The 11884-nt window shown below is 32.2% G+C and overlaps 1 pseudogene; it reads right to left on the bottom strand.

The window, feature by feature from the left end:
- Positions 1–1314: 1314 nt before the first annotated feature.
- On the bottom strand, positions 1315–11323 carry LOC104104309 (beta-galactosidase 16-like; annotated as a pseudogene).
- Between the last annotated feature and the right edge of the window lie 561 nt (positions 11324–11884).

Here is an 11884-nt window from a genome sequence, read left to right on the forward strand (position 1 = left end):
TGAAATATGTTTAAACCACTTTGTGACTACATGATCGTGATCGCTATATTTGACTTAGCCATAGTCATGCTTTATTTGTTGAGCATCCGTCTACACTTTTATGTTATTGTCTTGTCCTTGAGCACCTTGTTGAAAAGTTGTGAGCTTATATCTTAATAAAACTTTGGTATTATTATTTTGTGATATTGTGGCATATGTGAACATGTTGTATGGATTGATTATTATTGTGCGGAGTATAAGGGTGTCATTTCGCTGTTGTTGATTGTATGGAGCGATACGAGTGGCTATTGTGATATTGTCTGGATGGAGCGATACAGACGACTATTATGATATTGTCTGGACAGAGCGATACAGGTGGCTATTGTGATATTATTTGGGCAGAGTAATACGTGTGGCTATTGTGATATTGTCTGGGCAGAGTAATACGGGTGACTATTGTGATATTGTCAAGGTGGTGCGATACGGTGACTATTGTGTTATTATCAGGGCAGAGTGATATGGGACTATTGTGACTTTATTAGGGCGGAGTGATACGGGTAACTATTGTTGTTGTGATAAAAATATGGGCACGAGGTGCTATTTGTATGAGTTTCTTTGTGATAACTTGTTGTTTTAAGTGAGCCTTTATTTGTATTGAACTATTATCACTTATTCTGATGAGGTTATTGCTATTGTATTTCTGCTACACTTTTGTTGTCAGTCTTTGATTTATTGCACAAGTTATTTTGTCTAGTGAGTATCTCATGATTTGAATCTCGTCATTAATTCACCGAGCTTAGTCTTGATACTTACTGGGTACTGACTGTGGTGTACTCATACTACACTTCTACATATTTTTGTGCAGATACATGTGTTGGAGGTAGCGTACCCAGGCAGTGAGAGCTTCTTTGCTCGTGAGTATTCAAGGTAGAGCTGCTTTGATCGTCGCAGTCCTTTGGAGTCCTTTCCTTATATTTATACTGTCAACTCTCTATCCGAACAGTACATTATTTTGAGATATTCCTATGTATTCAGTTAGAGCATGTGACTCTGTACTACCTAGATCTGGGGATATATTTGTGATTATTGTCGTTTTTGCTTGTATCACCTTTATTTCCGTATTTATGTTAAACTCTGCTATATTCTATCATATTTTTTGATTTAAATGTTGATAGATAATCGACTTAGTTACCTAATTTTCGAGATTAGGTACCATCACGACCCTTACTGTGGAATTTGGGTCGTGACATATTTAAGCAAAAGTTGCAAATTGCTAATTGCAGATCCCATACAAAGAAATGAACAAAAGTTCATATGATAAAAACAACATTATTCTTGGAACTATATAGCATTTTATTTCTATGGTTGTTGAGGAATTGATCTTCCAAAAGCCTATTTGATTAGCTGATATATTCTAATTTCTAACATATTTGTGACCTTTCGTCTAAAGAAATTCAACTTATAGTTATACGGATGTACATTTATTATTAAATGAATGCACCTATACATCGCTATAATTCTGCTGGTTGATGTTCATTCGCACTGAACATCAACCAGCAGAGACTTATGAACTCCAGGACACGGATCACCGCCGAATTTCTTATATGACTGAGCAATAGTGCATTTCGTCTTCCCTAAACAAGCCTGGAAAATTCATATAGTAAAACTTGTGTTATTATTCATTGAAGCAAGGGTAAATAAGTAACTAATGCTTTCTTGATTTTCTAAAGCGATACTTATTTTAGACCAAAATTGATTACGAAAATGATACTTATAAGTATACCTTTTCGACAATGGCTTTAGAGTTGGAGGAGTGGCATAACCCGGCGGCATAATCTTCACAATTACCATAAGGATTTCCAAAGCTTGCAAACAAAATTTTGGAAATATTGCTTCTCGGAGGACAATTAAGGTACACTTTAGGTCTTCTACCAGGGTGCCTTTCACTAAGTTTGTCAGATTTTCTCCAAGAAATTACTGGTGGTAGATTCGAATCCGTGACGTGCGCGCATACCTTTGTGACTGAAATTGCGTCGACAGTGATGTTAACAGGGTTGCCCATTTCTTCCTCAAATACAACTAATAGGTTATTTCTAGGTTTGAGAAATGACCTTGGAACATTGTACCTACGTACAAATACACACTTGAACATTATTAATTTATACGGCACTGTCCTCTTGCTCACACGCATAAAATTGAAATTTTGTATATAACTAAGACATTTAACTAAATTAATGTAATAATAACGTACCAAGTTTGTGAAGGAAGACCTGCAGATGTGTGAAATGAGACCCAATATCTGCCGATACTTTGGCCATTAACCCAAGCTTCACCTTTCCCCATGGACCCAAGATTTAGAGCAATTGGACCTTTCCCCTTGGGTGCACTGAAAGTGGACTGAACAATTGCAGTTGACTGAATTATTGGTCGACTAAAATAACAGGCAAATATAAGGTTTACTACAGATAAATATCAGAATTTTAAACTAGGTGATGCAGGACAAGACGAATATTTTTGAAAAAAATAAAGAAATAGATTTAGAGAGAAAAGATCAAACGCTGACTAAGGGGTTACAGACAATGATATCCTAAATCAACTATTACATGAGTACTTATAACCTCCAGTTTATAAAGATTAATCCTAACAATAACGTAATTGATAAACAATAAATTTCTAAAACTTGAGGTAGTAAAAGAGCCTTGTGTAGCGGTAAAAGTTGACAAAGTATGATCAGGACGTGACAGGTTTAAGGTGCAGAAACAACCTCGCAAAAATGTAATGGAAAGTTACATACAATAGGTCCGAAGAGCCTACTATACAATTTATATAAAGGATCCATATTCTTACCTTGTACCATGTGAGCTGTTGAGAAGAGCCTAAGCTACTCCAATTAGCATTCTTTGATCCTTCATATGCGTAAATTTGTAACTTTTTACCTAACAGTCCAACCTTAAAACACCATATCAAAAAGACGTAAGCTTAACATAACAATTATTCTCTCTAAATACATAATTATGCTTAACTTGAAAGTTAAAACCAGAGATTTTCTGTTTTAAAAAACTATTGGATGGGAAAATTAGCTGAAGCTAATAGATATTAAAGGCAATATTATGGGTGCCCAGCAATTACCTGATAACCCCAGGGGGAAACAGTGAAATTTTTGACCCCTCGGCTGTTTTGAATAATCACTGAACGTACACCGAGAGACCTACGCTCAAGAAATGCTCCTGAATCCTGCATATTAAAAGAAGAGTAGTTTATCTAAGAACTGCAATTACAAAAAGTAAGTTTTTAAGCAATAGTTAATACTAATTAACAACACACAATTATAAGAAAGTTAAACTGTAATTGACAATGTATTCAGGTATAGAGAGTTATCTTTATACTTAATCTTAATCCAGGAAAACTTGAAGAAAAAATGAAAAATGCAGGATTAAGTACAAACCGGAAAGCCAACCGTTGCACTCAGTAATGAGATTTGGTTTGTCCCTTTATTTAGAGCAACCATGCTTTCTAGTGTAAATGATGTATTTCTAAATTGTCCATGAGCAGACCCTACAAAAAGAAGAGACAACAAATATTTAGAGCAACCGTGCTTTCTAGTGTAAATGATGTATTTCTAAATTGTCCATGAGCAGACCCTACAAAAAGAAGAGACAACAAAAAAAATTAAAATTATGAATGATTTCATCCAATTGTACTTTGCAAGTTAATAAATATATCCTTAAATGGAATGGAATGGAATGCACTAAGCGAAACAATTAACGTATTGATATTAGAAGATTCAATGGATTGACGATTCTCTTCATACCCATAAGGTGAACCCTATTTAGGTCGTTATATCTTAGATAAGTAAACACCAACTTCATTATTGTGCTGCAAATTAACAGAACAGCTTACCCACAAGAGCTCCATTCACAAAAGCATGTAAAACATGGCCTAAGGACTTCACACTTAGTCTAGCCTGATGCTCCTGGGAATCCTGCTCGAAACTAACACATAAATTTTGGCATATGTTAGAAGATAAATACTAGTAACAAATTAGAAGAGTTTGGTTGCAGTTCTCGTTATGTATGTGCATTACCATTTTTCGTTAATTTGGTATTAAAAGCAGTCCAGTTTCTGTAAGTTATGTGACATACTACGGAGTGTTTGGAGTCTAATTACCTGGCAGTATACCAAAGATAATCGGAGGCATCTTTTGTAGTATTTGTTTGCTCCAGTAATGTTTGTGATCTCAGTGCGGTTGCATCAAATTGCGGAATAACCTCTTGGAATTGTTCCCATTTCTCAGCTGAATTAAACTTGACCACTGGCCTCGAAGTTCTTGTGTTAAATTGAGTACTCACCTATATATCACACATGAATATGTACATGCCATGATTTACTAGTACAGAACAGAACATTTCTCAAGTGTTCAGTTAAACACCACTATAATTAAAATGAAACAAGTAGAAAGGATCCGATGTTGAAAAATGAACATATATACCTTGGCTGTATTGAAGGCCACAACCTTGCAATCAGGTAAGATGCTTATAGATTTTGGAGGTAATTGATATGTCAAATTTTGGAATCGCACTGTTGCACTTGTTCTACTATCTGTGTTGACCAGGAATGCTGCGCAAGCTCCTGAATCTCCACTGAATACATATGCCTGCAAGTTTGAGCATTGCCAATTATTAAGTGTTGGTACAGTTTGCCATTGAGTATTAGATTCATGGCTCTGTAAATTCTTGTAAAATAGCCTCTTGTGCCTATACCTCCTGTAGTTGACCAAAAGATAGCAAGGTGGGAAAACTAGAAAGTATGGCTTCCGAGCATAACTTCACTGCTGCATGTAATTCTTTCAGATGACCCCATTTTGGTTCTCTAATTAAACCTGATTGACCGTGTAAATTAAAGTAAATCTCTATGATGTACATTAATATTAATATGTAACCTGATAAAAATGATTTACTTACCTGTTATCACATGTTAAAATTCACTTATAGTGTAAAGGTTGTTACTAGTATAACTTGAATCCAAAAAGATGGATGTTAGGATAACTTACCATACTCATCAAGTGGAGCTTGATCATAATAACTTGTTATCATAAATTCTGCAGCAGTCCTGCCAAAATTGGTTCCTCCATGATACTGATAGTGAAGCCAAGAAAGATTTGAGAGTCCAATGAAATATTAGCTCTATTTTTTAGTTACTAATATTATAGGCCACTTGGCATTTCAGGAGTATCTTCCCACTATAAAAAACCTAATTTCCCTCTAAAATAGACGAAAATATAAATAAAATAAGATAAGATGGAATACTTAATTAGCATTACAGGGTATTGTTGAATTTACCATGTAATAGTTTATGTACGTTCCATTCTTCCTTACGATGAACAGAGCAACTTGAAAGGCAATGTCTTGTGCTGATCTAAGTGTTACATTCTGACCATACACTTGGTAGCTACAAATAAAAATATAAAATAAGAAACTTAATTAATTTCAGCAAGTGTTAGTTATGACTTATGAATAAAAATTCTGAAAGCAGAGTCCTTATTTTGTAGAGTTGGATAATGAAGTCTCACAAGCTTGTCCAGTTCTCTGTCCAGAGTGACGGCTTATTTGGTGAATTTGGCCCTTTAAATGTTTCTCCACATTTCATTCCATTGCATGTGTTAATCTGTAGAGAACATAGTTAATTTTAGTGCTCCAAACTCGTGAACCAATTCTAGGAATTAAATTAATGTAGCAAAAATATGTCATTACTACTTAAAACATCTTTTCCTGATTTAATAGCAGTATAGTAGTCCAGCTTGATAAGAAAGAGTGAAGAAAGATCAGAGACAGGGTAACGGCTAAGACTATAACTAAAATATGAGTTTAACTTCCATGTACTTTTTTTTAAAAAAGAGTATAATATAAGCCAAGAGTTCTTCACACTATCAAGTTACCCCAAAGGATATAATTATTTTTACACTGACAATACATATAACTTAAATAATTTTTTTTCATTATATATCAGGTCACATAAAGCATATTACATGTACTATGAAAAATAAAGTAATTTATATGCGTTAAAATATATTGATGATTTGAAGTATTTACACTTACAATAGGATCAGGAGCATCATCTTGTTTACACATGACCCATGGCACACCAGTCTGAAGTTCCACAGCCATCTTTACTGTCCAACGAACATAAGGGGGCCATCTTCTCTGAATGCTTTTTCTATATTTTGATATTCGTTCTCAATCTACACAGTTTAATTAATTAAGCGCATCTCCATCATTCTAAAAAGAAATAAGCAAATTGAAATAAAAGAAAGATTAAGACCACCTTACTTAGAAGAAATTAAAAGGTTGAAACCAGTTTACACGCACAAAAAGAGTTCTGTAGATATATTTGGAATTGACAAAGAAATATACCAGATTTGATGAAATTTAAAAAATAAAAAATCACTTTAACTGAAGCATGCAAGAAATTATTAATTGTGTACCAACAAAAATTAAAAATATTAGAAGTGTACCATGTATAAAGATTTTAAAATTATTATATATGGTATCCAACCTGTGATAGTATGATTGGACCTCCTTGTGAGGCATATAACCCTTCCGACTTCATCAAGTTCACTATTTTTGTGGTAAAGTTTTGCATGTATAACTGTCATGTAAAAGAGAATATAATTAAGTTAATGTTCCTACCAATTCAAACAATATATCAAAGTGGTCTAATTGAGAATTCAACGGATAAAATTATTATTCTGCATTTTAGAGGTGTAAAGATATATTCGATACAAATCAAAAGTTTTATCTGAAGAAAAATGGATTATTACCTTAAACGGTTCATTGTCAGATCGATAAACAATGCCAGGGACATCATGTAACCAAAACGGGAAACCCCTGTAAAATTCAACAAGGGATTAAAAAAAAAACCTTTGGGGTGAAAAAGAAATTATAGTCAAATTTAAATATTACTCCTATTTATATTTTTACCCATAAGTCCATTCACCCTCAATATAGGGCTCAATACGAAGGCAAGCGTATAGACCTTGTGCTTGAATTTCCTTGATGAATGCTACTATGTCACGTCTTCCACTAAAATCATACTGACATCACATTGAAAATAAGAAATCAGTATACGAGAAAAACTCTACTCTGAATTCAAGGGTATTTTTGGTATATGACGAAATAAGTACGCTATTATTTTCAGTTTAGGAATATAAGTAAACTTCATTTGAGAAGGAAAAAAAAGCACTAAAATTTGGGAGATAGAAAGAGTGTGTATTCAATAAAATACCTGTCCAGGACGAGGCTCATGGAGATTCCAAAAAACATAGGTCTCAATCACATCTATTCCACCTTGTTTTGCTTTTGATATTAGAGATGGCCACATCTATCATAAAGAACAAGCAAAAATAGAGTGATCATTTTGCAAGTTCACGCGGGAGCAAGTAATATGAACGTCATACAAATTAAAAGTTCATGCGGGAGCAAGTAATATGAAGTTAAAAGCAAAAATAGTCCTCATACAATATAATGAGGAAAATCATTAATTCCCTTCTAATCATGAAAGATATGTATTTAGATAATAACTTTCATCGTATGATATACACATTAGTTACCCTTCTTTCAAAATTGCATCATATAAAGTTAAATCCAAAAATGACTAAAGCAGGAGAGTTTAAAACGAGGGTCGTTGCTTAAACGAAGCTATTGAAAATAGGTGGACAAAGTTATTTTTCTTTCTTTTATTTCATAAAAATATTTATTTTTTATCGTTTCACTCAAAAGTCACTCAATCCGAAAAGTAATAATCAGTTATTTCAAATTTTTATATAAAAGAAAAAAAATGACGATGTTCACCTATATTCAATAATTTAATAACCATTTAAGTAATAAACTTTCAAAAACGGGCTAATTAAAGATCGTTAGCTCGTGGATGGTTGTTGGACAATTCTTTTTCTTTGGATTCTTTTCATAAAAGTGGCAAATCCAGCAACCAAACAAACAAAAGAGGAAAAGGAAATAACAATATTGACGGCGATAGTTATAACTTATTATATACACGAAAATCTTGTTAGGAAAAATTATGGTTGTTAGTAGGGAAAGGGACAATTATATCATCCTACGTTTGGCTTTTTGCATTGACAAAGTTCTTTGATTTTCGTGCTTTTCCTTCAGACCTTTCTCTACTAATCTTTTAGCCATCTTGATTTCTATATATTTTTAGAAGTACACTTCAAATAATTAGTTTCTAAATGTAAGTTACACTCTGAAAGATCAAATAGTTGATGTTACATTTTAGATTGAAATTACTAATTCGTTCCATCCTGGTATTCTAAATTAATGGTGTTATTGGTTAATTTAAGAGACTAGGTAATAATTAAATCTATTTAAACTTACAAAATTTTCTTTAAATCCTTTTTAATTTAATTGTTTTCTCTACTTATAAGATGTTAAATAATAAAACCATTTGACAAGTTCTAGAATACGATGTCCTTTAATGTTTTCCTTGGAGATATCTCCAAAGCCTTTAAAATTCAAATGTCGCAACCAAAGTTTCAAAAATAGATTCTTTAATAGTAATCGGTTGAGTCTCTTTCAAAGAATCCCTATGATATTTACTATCACATTGACAAATGAATTCTTCCAAGAATCTAAAGATCTCTTAGAAGAAATATAAAAGGACCTTTACACACACACGAAATGCTAGCGAGTTCTACCTTATCCCTTTTTCTACGCTTTTACACATATCGTCCTTTTTCCTATTATCAATCCAATGCCATAGTTAATGAGTTTAAGTTCTACGAGTTTTTGGGCACGCATGTCGCAGGTGTACTCTTTATTAACAAGTACATAACATTTAAAATTCACATAAAAAAATATGTTTGAGTTATCAAATAAAACTTAATAATAACATATAAAAATTTTAAATGATGAATAATGATCTCGTTTGGCTAACTTACTTGACAACGGAAGAAGTAATAGAAAAATTGCATGCCAAAACAATGAATTTAAAAGTACACATAAAATTTTAAATTTTTGAATTTTAAATTGTGATTTTTATATTAATTGATAGAAAAGGTCAAAATGAAATATGAACTATTTTGTAGAGCATCATAACATGCCCAATATTTATTGAACAAAAAAGAGCATATTTAATAAAATAAATGCATACTAAAGTATTCAAATAAAATCCACTATTATTTTCAAAACTCGAATGATAATATTTATCATAAGAAATCCATCTTGAGGACATACTCCCACAAGCTAAAGGGACACACTTGAAATCATTTTGCGGCCATCTTCATTGGACATAATTAACAACTACGCTCTTCTTCCAGGGTATATGGTTTATTAAGCCTTCTGAATTCTTTTGCTTGAGGCAGTAGTATGATTATGATCTTTTAGTTGGGAGATCTAATTTTGGCCTCCTGACATGGACACTATTATTATTATCATTATTATTATTATTATTATTTTTAAATTTTTTTTACGTATGCTCTCTCATCATTCTTGTTTTGGCCTTTTGCTTCTGCTCTCTTTGTCCCCAACAATTTCTTTTTAATTCCATGCAAATCTTTATTTTCGACTTGGGTATGATATACATGATGTTCTGAATAAGATATTTGCTATGTTTTGATGTGAGTACTGATATGTATCTACAATGGCTTATATTAACCCCAAGAACATAATGAGATAATTATAGCAGTGTCTTTTTATTTGCACTATAATTTAGATTCACTTAACATGTTGTTCTAATCCATGTTGATGTTATGAGTTAAACGTCTAATAATGATAGGTAGTAGAAGAGGTTAATTCCATTATTTTATGATTCTTGATAGTGTTATATTTATTATGAAGTAGTTTTACAATTTTGTATATCAATATTTTAGAAGTAATGTTCAATTGAAGGGCAAAATAGCCATTTAGCTTTATATGGTCATTTTTATCTTTTAATTTTGAATTAGGATATTCACATTTATAGTATAGTATGATGTATTATTTGCGTATAAAATTTTTACACCATCAAGTCAAGTTAATTAATTAGTTACAGCAACAGGTAAATCTTCGTAACAAGCCTGATACGATGACTTAAAAATTCGAGTAATAACCTGCGAGTTAAATTGATCTGATGGTCTAATTTCTTTTACACTGTTAGTCCTATAACTTAAACTAAATGCATGCAGAACTTTGAAACCTCTATCTTAGATTGGAGTTACGATTTTTTGTCATTAAGAGTCAACAAAATTAGATGAGTACTTAACTTCTTTTATTGAAAAATAATGATTAGTATCATGAATATCAGCAACAATGTATGAAAATCATATGTGATACATATATCAAAAATAAAAAATTCAACAAAAACTACTAATATGAGAAGTGAAAAACAGACATGAGAGTATTCTCTCTCACACACACACAAAGTGCACCCATATTCTTACAACCGTTATATTGCAAACACATAAATATGCCCTAAATGTACAGAAACAGAAGTATACGCACATCTTAATATCATAGCAACAAATTTAAGTTTATGAGTTTTGAGTATGCAATTAACTCATAGATCATTTTAATAATTGAGTTCGAAATTACAGATTTATATACGTTTAATAAATTTTCGAATGCAAATATATAGTCTAAATAAAAGCTACTGGTTCATCGTAATAATCTACCTCCATTCCGCCCCTGCTTAATATGCATGTGGGCATATACTGATAAATGCACATGAGCTCGTAATATGACGAAAATTAAAAGAGAGAGAGATGGACATACATCAGGAGTGCTTCGAGGATAATGAATAGAACCAGAAAACAACATTTTCCTTTGCCCATCTATTATTAACGATCTTCCGTCATAACTCACACTTGCTCCGCCGGCAGCCACCGCTCCCGCCATCACCAACACCGCCGCTGCCAACCAATTCCGCCATAGCCACCGCATTCTCATCGCGCGCTTATTTTGCACCATGCAATATGATAAACACACACACAAATTAAAGTCTCTCTCTCTCTAAAGTCTAACCCAAAGAAAAAAAGAATTTATTGTGTAAAAAAATTACTCCACTAGTTATTCTTGGAAGCAAAGACTGATATTGAACAAAGAAATGGAGAGGTAGATTTTATTGAGAAGGCAAGATAGGAGGAAGATGTTCTTACTAAGTAAATGATGCAAGATATCTTGTCTTCAAGTATGACATAATTATAAACGGTGACCTGTCTGTTAGTAGTTTATATCTCTTAAAAAGGAAATTATTTGTAATTTTTGTGAAAAAATAAACTAAGTGATACTCTTTCCATTTCGATCATGCCATAATATATAAAAATGTATTATTTTTTAAAATTAACGTAAATTATAAATGAACTAGTAAGTATATATGTTATGATTATAATAAGAACTTAAATTTTTTTAAAGATATTAAGCGGAGAAAAATTTAAGGGGAGGAGAAGAAGGAGATGACTAAGAAAGAAGAAAGAGAAATGGACGGCAAAAGAATATAGGATGTAATTTTACGTGAAAAAAAAACAAGTTGGACGGGTTTTTTAGTGTGATGAGTTAACAAGGAAAAGATCTTCGTGACTCAACTCCAAACGTCATGGCAACAACATTTATACCTTTTCTATCTTCCTTTTTTTGTTTTTGAAAAATTATTTTTAATTATTTTTTCTGTTGAATTACGTAAACCACTTTGTCTAATATATATATTTTCAGATACACTTTTTCCTGGATCAAGACATGGAAAAGTTTGCAAATAGATAGTATCGAGACATACACAGATTTTTGTATTTTGTTGCATAATGTGAATCTCTCCATCCAAAAAAATGAAGCTTAGCTTATTCAAAGAGAAAATACTTTTATTAATTTAATTGTTTACCCGAAAAATTAGATAGAGTTAAATTTGTGTATGGTTCTAAGGATAT

This window comes from Nicotiana tomentosiformis, chromosome 1 (assembly GCF_000390325.3).
Source record: "Nicotiana tomentosiformis chromosome 1, ASM39032v3, whole genome shotgun sequence".
Lineage (NCBI taxonomy): Eukaryota > Viridiplantae > Streptophyta > Magnoliopsida > Solanales > Solanaceae > Nicotiana > Nicotiana tomentosiformis.